General features: G+C 38.5%; 2 protein-coding genes across 2 annotated transcripts in view; both read right to left on the reverse strand.

The window, feature by feature from the left end:
• The window catches only part of LOC126376191 (RIMS-binding protein 2-like), a 36,581-nt gene extending 32,238 nt beyond the window's left edge, over positions 1 to 4,343 (reverse strand). Inside the window, exon 1 of the mRNA XM_050023414.1 lies at positions 4,112 to 4,343. The gene's annotated coding sequence lies outside the window, so the exon portion shown is untranslated. The remainder of the gene's footprint in view (positions 1 to 4,111) is intronic.
• LOC126376242 (serine protease gd-like) overlaps positions 1 to 9,090 on the reverse strand; it is a 115,090-nt gene that overhangs the window by 83,163 nt on the left and 22,837 nt on the right. The gene's annotated exons all lie outside the window — the stretch shown is intronic.

Genomic DNA, 9,090 nt, shown 5'->3' on the forward strand with positions numbered 1-9,090 from the left:
TTCAAACCATGATTCTGAGTTGATATCAAGTGGATTTTCCTTTCGGAAAATCAGGGGTCATTATCGGGGTCCTGAAGTGGATAATGTGGTTGATTGTACATTTACTTATATAAAAATATCCTACACCTATTGTTAACATATCATGTATACTTAATTGTAAAGGCCTGAGATGATGATGAATTGTTTATTAACCCATGAAAATAAATAAAAATGTACAAATTAATTTTTCGTATAATTCTGGACTTACGATCTGGCTTATGTCTGCAATGTCATTATCAAACAAAGGACAGACTTACAAAGTGATTTCGACAATGTCCCCATCGGGAATCGAACCCGGACCTTCAGATCGTGAGACTAACTTTCTAACCACTAGACCACAGAGGCTGTTGTGTTGTATAAATTATTCGTGGGCAGTAAACCGTCAGTACACAAACACGTTTCGATTTCGAACGGTTTCAGGAATATCGCGTGCAAGTCGCATAAAGGCTCGTTCACAATGAACACGCGATTTCTGGAAATTTTGAGTTGACAGCTTTATTTTTCTTTTTTTTGACGTGACTTATTGTAATTTTACGGCAAATAGTATTAATAATATTTGTCTGGACAAATGGGGAGCGCTGAGGACTCTCACCACATAGTTTAAGACAACAGGCCTGAGGGTGCCCAATAGGGCGCGAACCTTGGCTCAGGGCGTCTGAGAGGATTATAATTGAAAGAATTAATCGACCCTAGTGGGTCGATAGCGATAAGCGCGGAATGAGGGAAGTCTTCAACCACACCGCTGGGGTTGCTACGTCTTGTTCTGTCTAAGTCAAGTCAAAAATATCTTTATTCAGTAGGTAATAATAATATGGTCAAACTTTGAATCGTCATGCTTTTATCATCATCATATCATAAACAGCCTGTATATGTCCCACTGCTGGGCACAGGCCTCCTCTCAATCAACATACTCCACCACACTGACCACTGGCTTCACGTGCCCTCCGAAACTCGGAATCATGCTTTTACCTAATATCTCATCTAATTTAGCTAAAATGGAGCAGACCTGGTCAATCAACCCATTGTTTTAAGTTTACGCGGTTATTATCATAATTAAAACACATAATAACGGGTTCTTACCGCGTTTAAATGGGGATATGAGACTCCCGATATTTCGACACTGTTGCGAGTGCCATGATCACGGGATGACTGATGAGATTGGAGTGGAGTAGGTAGATCCATAATTTTCTACGGGCAGACATATCTGTCTACCCTCTTTCTTTGCCGCTTGTTTATGTTTTTGACGTCGAAATATCGGGAGTCTCATATCCCCATTTAAACGCGGTAAGAACCCGTTATTATGTGTTTTAATTACAATCAACCCATGTTCCCGAACCTCAGACCTCAACCCTGGCGACGAGCCAGCTCGGTATATAATGATCCAGGATAATGCCCCCCTCCCCCTCCTAACCCCCCAACCCCCATCGCTCCCCTCTCCTAACACGTGTGGAATATTTCCGGTCACAGATGGTCAGAGGAAATCCATAATAGTCGTCGTCATAGTCGGAGGTAAGTGAGCGATGCGTGACAAATCTTCTATCGTGTAGATTTTGAAATCAACAATGGACCTCATCAACCCTGGTGTCACTATTGAACCGCCAACGGCCCCTGACATGACTACTACTTCAGGAAATAGTAACCGAGACCGACTGCTTACCATGCACTCCGAAGCACGGATCATCTTGCTTTCGGACAATCGAGTGACCAGATCGTAATGTCCTAACCAAACTAGGGATCACAAAGTGTTTGTGGTAAGTCCCCACCGGGATTCGAATCCGAGACCGTTGGGTCGTGAGCCCAAAGCAATAATTGAAGGAAAACTTCCTGAGGAAACTCTTTATTAACACAATAACAGATGATGTTGACCTTCTCATCTCAGGCCTTTACATCTTTATCAGATGATTCAAACAGCGTTTCTGTGGCAGCTTTTAAAATGGCTGTAAAGTCCAATGCGAGAGCGACAGTAGCGGCCGCACGACTGGCATTGTAGTTGAGGGTTATTAGATGGTTGACCTTCTAGGATAGACAAATTTTGTTCAAACAAAACTAACCTTCAAATACCATCGCGTAGGCTTGTAAATCAAAAACACTAGACAGCAACGAGCAGTAACTTAATTAGTGGTATTTATAATGGCATGTTTTCCAATCAAATGGATACAGATTCGATTCCTAGCGATTTAATTTAATGTTTGGGTTTGGTAGTTACGGAGCCCAATTGCCCAGTTGGAAGAAGCTGGCCTCCCACAGTGAGAACGCAAGTTCCTAAAGGCAGGACCATTGGAAAATACTATAAAATCACACAATTATAAACAATACTTTGACAAGAACAGAATAAAATGTGAACTCAGAGTAAGGGACTTAGTATAAGTAAGTACTTAATGTTGAAAACGGGAATCGGTTAAATAGAAATTAAATAGATGAATTAAGAATTGGTCCATATTATTATATAATCTTAGAAAAGTTGTCTTAACCAATGGTTTGTTTTTCAACATCATATTTCGATCATAAATTATTACAACGTTCTCAGCGGTGAAGGAAAACATTGTGAGAAAATGCATTTCGGAATCTAACCTAACCTGTATTGGGCTGGTTGAGAAGTCAGACATTCAGGCTTCCATAAAAAACCGAAATTGGCAAATCTTCAATTTAGGTAGATTTATTCATAAATGTAGAGGAATCAAGGTATGTATGGTATCATAAGTGATCATAGAGGCGGCCAATCAGAATCATAACAACAAACACTACAGGACCTCGATACCGACCCCGCCGGCGTAGTCGACGATTTCCCTCATTCAGCGCATATCGCTATCGTCCCACTAGGGTCGATTAATTCTTTCAAATATAATCCTCTCAAACGACGCCCTGAGCCGAGGTTCGCGCCCAATTGGGAATTTTCTTCGGTGAAGGAAAACATCGTGGGGAAACCCACATTCCCGAGAAATGCATTTTCGGAGGTATGTGACCTAATCTGTATAGGGAAAACCAGCCCAGTTTTCCCTTCGCGGGTTGCAAGGTCACACAGGCAGTCGCTTCTGTAAAAAATTGGACCTGTCAAATCTTCAGGTTAGGTAAGCTAACTCTGTGAAAAACGGGATAATGCTAGGGTGATGATGATGATGATACATTGAGTAGGAAAGTGAGTAGAATGAAACGTAAGATTGATAAAAAAGTAAGAGAGAATACTATGGAAGGATAATGAATGGAGATTTGGTTGTTTATGGTATAAATAAATAATAATTTAGAATGCTTAATGGATGGGACGGAAGGAGGTTTTATTACTTATGTTTTAAAAATAAAAATGGTTGTCCATGATTATTGTCGGAGTGTAAAGGTGGTTTTAGTTTTTGTAAAAAGGAGAAAATAAATGGAGTGAAGATACAATAAAATACCTCCCTTTTAATTCTACACCCCAGCATTTGTGATTAAAACATGTAAGTAGTTCGGTGAGATATTGATTAAATTCTATGTGAACATGTTATCGATGGTAATATTACAGGTAATATGAGGGACTGTGTGTTTATTACCGTGTCCCGGAATGATACGCTTTATAATTCGTGTCTAGTTATAAATGAAACTATCACATTTTACACCCACAACATTGTTGTCTGATATTAATCATTGATTTTTTTACTCGTGTGCGAAGCGAGTTACAATTAAAAACTGATTAAATACATTAATTAAGTTCGTAAACTTTTCCAAGACTCGAAGCTTAATGCGTTTCGATGCCCAGGCCAAGTTTTGTGAAAGGTCACCATTAGAAATGCCAAGTTCATCAAATATAGAAGACAGTCTAAAACAATAGGGGATCGATAAAATGTCCTACATGAGGATCGGCTCGGAGTGAGGCAGGTGGCGTCGGCAGCGGGTTAGGTGCCGCGGTGGGCACCCAGGCACTTCAACACTTCACAGGCAACCCGTTTCATCGGGGAATAATAATATCCACTGAGTCCAGATAACGACCGATCGATACACGAGCCGAGCGCGAGTGCCGTCGCCCGCTACGCCGGGCCACTGCCCGCGACCACCGCCGCCACTGGCGACGCCACACCTGCCTCCGAGGCTCCGTACTCACGGCAGGGGCTGCTCCGCGTCACATGGGCCGAGGGCGAAGCTCGCGGGCCGAGCGCCCTGTCGAACACCTTCTCGGCACTCCGTCCTTAACTTGCGTAACATTTATATAACGAGCACATACCGCGAACGAATCTGACGGGTCAGAGGGTTCGCGCGCGAGCCCGGGGTCCGGTTAGGGCTGCCATATTGGGTGAGCTTAGCAGGACGCGCGCGGGCGCGATGGCGCGGTGGCGCTGTCGTGTGCGGCGGTGGTGGGCGCGCGGCCGCGGGGCGCTGCTGGGTGTAGCGCCGCTCGATACAGGGACGCATGCGCGGCGCCGCCGTGACGTCACTGGCCGCGCCGCGCCGCCGCGCCGCCGCACGCAGCCCTCCATCACTCGACACTCGGCCCGCTGTCACATGGCCCCACCATCCCTGAGTAATAGCCCGTTAATGGCCCGCTGACTGACAAATAAAGCCGCGGCACAATCGATATCCGACGATGATCTGTCTAATCCTTTTCGCCGCCCCAAACTACTTATTTTTATTAAGTATTAAGTACTTATAGTAAAATGATTGACTTCCAAGTATGAATAGGTACCTACTTACATTTTCGGTTTCCCCATTAGCGTCCGCGTCTTCATTGAGTTTTGTTGCATCGAGGATTTCTAACGAGGTTTTTACTTCAACTTCAATTGTGGGATAATTTTCCATAACTTTATTGTCACTTTCACTTTTATCAGCACTGTAATGAATAGAACTAACGATTTCATTCTTAATTTGGAGGTCATCAGTTTGTACGGAGATTGATTTCTTATTTACCGAACTACCCCCATTAGAAGTTTCATTATTTATTTTTTGAACATTCCAGTCACCAGTCCCATTAACAATATCGGACATATTTTTGCCTCTACATCTACAAATTATCCTACTAGAACATTCAATGAAATTGTACCAAACCTCGCGAGTAAGTAAACTAAAACATTTGGTTTCATTGCAAAACGCGTAAAATTTCTCACTTTGCACAGAAAACTTCATGTTGATTGTATATCAATATTTCCACGAATGATTTATTGTTGAAGGTTTATTAATATAAAACGACAAGTACTTACTTATCTTTTATCTGTCCTAAGATAAGATAATTACTTAATTTATATTAATAAGCACTGAAGTAAAAGCTATGGCAGCGAAATTACTGAATTGTATTAAACGATATTACCCCCTCCGGTTCATTGAGGGGAGGCCTGTGCCCAGCAGTGGGACGTATTTAGGCTGTTTATGTTATGTTATGTTTTTAAGAACGTCTAGGGCCCTGTGTCGAGGTTTTTCTTGCGGCTTTTTTCCCCGGCTATACAGGTTGTGAGAATTTATTAAAGTGAAAATTGACGATTAAAAGCTGCGATTCTATGTTAACTATTGAATAAAGATATTTTTGAATTTGAATCCCAACAAAATCATTTTCATGTAAAATGTTGCCAAAACAAGATCATATCGAGCCAAGCTTTTTACTCTACACTTTAACTATACAATCCCTAAGTTAAACAAAATATGGGGCTTGTCGGTTTTTGACACTGTGTCGTTCTTCTTTTTTATCGACAATGATCTGTCCTTCGCTCTGCTATAACATAGCATGTTTTAGAATTTTATTTAATCTTTCCATTGTCCAAAAATATAGTTATCTTATTATACTTAAAATACCAGCGAAATACTAATCGGTTCCTCGATTAGTGATTAACGTAGCTTGGTTGTTTTTCACAAAATTCTGTGACAGCGTGGTAAATCGAAATGCTGTCTCCGATGAAAAGGGCCACTCTGTCACAATATATTTTGCAATGCGCCTGCAAGGAACAGTATATTACCAAGATAAAGAGAAACACTAAATACTCCTCTACAGACACATCTCTATATGATGTTTTTTAAATATTTATTGCCGTTATAATGAAAGATGTTAAATCCGATATAAGTAACGAGAAAATGACTTCTTATTGTCGATAAAAAAGAAGAATGACCCCACTACAAAAACTATACATAAAATGGCAATCTTCTTCTCTTGTGTGAGTTTTGAGGTGGAGTACCAACCTCATCAACCCTGGTGTTAGGGTTACTATTGACCCGCCAAAAGCCCCTGACATGGCTCATGTAACGACTACTTACTTACATCAGTAAGTAGTAACCGCGACCAACGGCTTAACGTGCCTTCCGAAGCACGGATCATCTTACTTTCGGACAATCTGGTGATCAGCCAGTAATGTTCTAACCAAACTAGGGACCACATAGTAATTTTTGTGATATGTCCCCACCGGGAATCAAACCCGGGACCTCCGGATCGTGAGAACAACGCTCAACCACTGGATCACGGAGATAGGTCGGAAAATGGCAATGAACAGTCAATAAATTATTTGCCCAAAGTGATAGCTTGAAGTAATTTTTTCACCTTATGGCTCATGTAACAGGGTACCATAGATTTAGGCAGAATAAAGTTGCTGAACGTGTAGGATAGACGAATCCGTAATATAATAAATAAATTAATTTAATTTAAGTATATAATTTGCTTTTCGTCCGAAAAGTAATATATATTATGATAATTAATGATGGTATAAATCAAAGAAAATTTTATGAATATGGTATAGATATATTTATTAACTATTTACAATATAGTTCTTTTACAAAATATAACAATTTTTAGTATTATTTTTTCGTGTAAATATGGATTATTGAATTGAATTGTTCTAATATTTACAAAGGAGTAGGTACATTATTTACTTACTTTAAAAAATATATGAATTTAATTCGGCTAAATAACTAAGTATGTACGGTGCAGTCATGAGCAATATAATGTACCCACTTTAGGACTCTGTCGCACTAACATATTTGACATTTTGTGAGACTTACAGTTCAATTTGTAAAAAAGTTAATGTGACATGGTACCAAAGTGTATACATATTAATGCTTGTGACCGTACGTCTATCTAGAGCTAGACTGGATCGAATATATTGACATTTCAAAAAAAAACGGAATTCTTTTTCATTGGTGCCAATTCGGGCGGGCATGAACTTAACCTTATATGAATTTGACAGTTAAGCAAGAGCCGTCCTTACAACAAGTGTATGCAAGAGAGAGACAGAGCTACTTCCTGTCAAATTAAGTTAATAATGTTGGTGGTTGCCCGAATGAGAACTATTACATAGAATAAGAAATAATACTACGCATAGAACGGCAACTTTGCGGTTCCCGCCAGCGGCTAAGCTAAGTTTACCTCAGCCCCCTGGTTCTTACTTCAGTCTTCAATAGCACGGGCGTCAGACGTCACACACAGATGCTCGTGTACGATAACGTCAATGTGTAGTGTCTGTGTAAAACGAGGTTTTTTGTATGAAGTGTCCGGGGTGTGAGTGTGACCATTATCTCAGCTAGCACCGCGCCAAATATTATTGGAACGATATTTAAAAACCTTGCAATTGGGTAGTTTCCTAGTCAAAGATAAATTATGAAATTCTGATTACTATATAAAGACAGATCTAAAGGTGACAAAAAACATATAAAAGTAAATGCGCAATGCACACAAATATCAAATAGCAATATTGCTTTTTGTAGATGAATCGGGTAGTTTAGTATCCTAGGTCAAAGATAAATTACCTATAAAATTCCGATTACTAAACAAAGACAGATCTAAAGGCAATAAAAACCGTTTTCGTTTTTCTATTTAACTTATTTATGAATTTTAATTAATTAAGAAAAATTTAATAATAAGAGCGACATTTTGTCACATTTTTCTATGACGTCACAGGTTGCTTTTTCATACAAATTCCATAGTAATTTCGTGTTTTGACGTTTAGTAAAAAGTAACTGATTTGACTAGTTGGAAACTACCCTAATTTTTCGATAAATTATACTTTGATACTTACATAAGTATATAAATGTTATTAAATGAAAAAATTAACGTCAAATTCACTATTACATAGAGAGAGTACGTAACCTAATGAACGAATTATAGAATTATTATTTATTTAACATAGGTACTTTGCCTTATAACATATTTTTATTTAAAAAAACTGGCTAGATAACTTAGTTGGTGTACTGATTATCTATTTCTATATACAACACATCAAACGTGCATTTTTCGTCAAACAGGACAATGGTAACTACTTAGTATATCACATTTAATAATGATATATTAAAAAAGTTTTTCTAAAACACTTATATAAAACTCTGTCGTGTGACTAACAGTTACAAAACCAACAGTGATAATTATTCATGTACTTATATTTTTTTATGATTAATAAAAAGTATAATTCTAATAAAACTTATGACAAGAAACAACAAGATGTATTTCAACATTTCAACAAGAACTCTAAATTCTAAATGGAAAGTCGTGATATTTTTTATTAGGTTACAGAATTAAATTGCTGATAATTATTTTTATTAGCTAGGTATAGAATTAAAAAACTTGGCTGGGCTTCAAAAAAACTTGACTCCAGCATTTTATAACGAAATAAATATAATATATACTTATTTAAATAATCAACGGTGCATAAATAAGTGTCTAGAGGTAAGTATTAACAAAAGTTTAATAATGGCATTGATTTCTGCACGCAACAACTTAATTTTAATTTAGTTTGTCTGGAGGGTTAAAAAGGCCACATCGAAGCAATTCATCTAACAAAGCAATATTGTAATTAGACATTTACGCATATAAAAGTAAGTGCGCAATGCAAACAAATGTCAAAAAGCAATATTGTTTTTTTTAGATGAATTGCTTCGATGTGATTTTAACCCCTGAGTTCTGAAACTAGCTCCATCTCTGTCTTGCACTCGTAAATGAAGGACGGTGCGATTTTTAGAACTGTCAGATTAAAATAAAATTAAGTTTTGTCAGCGAGAATCGGCATTATTATCTTCGGACAGTAGGTACCATAATAGTATTTTATGCAACAGTTGTATAAGAAGGGTCAAAAAATGCGAGTGGCGTGAGTTGCGATGTGAGCCTTGGCGAACATCGCA

This window comes from Pectinophora gossypiella, chromosome 20 (assembly GCF_024362695.1).
Source record: "Pectinophora gossypiella chromosome 20, ilPecGoss1.1, whole genome shotgun sequence".
In the NCBI taxonomy this organism is placed as follows: domain Eukaryota; kingdom Metazoa; phylum Arthropoda; class Insecta; order Lepidoptera; family Gelechiidae; genus Pectinophora; species Pectinophora gossypiella.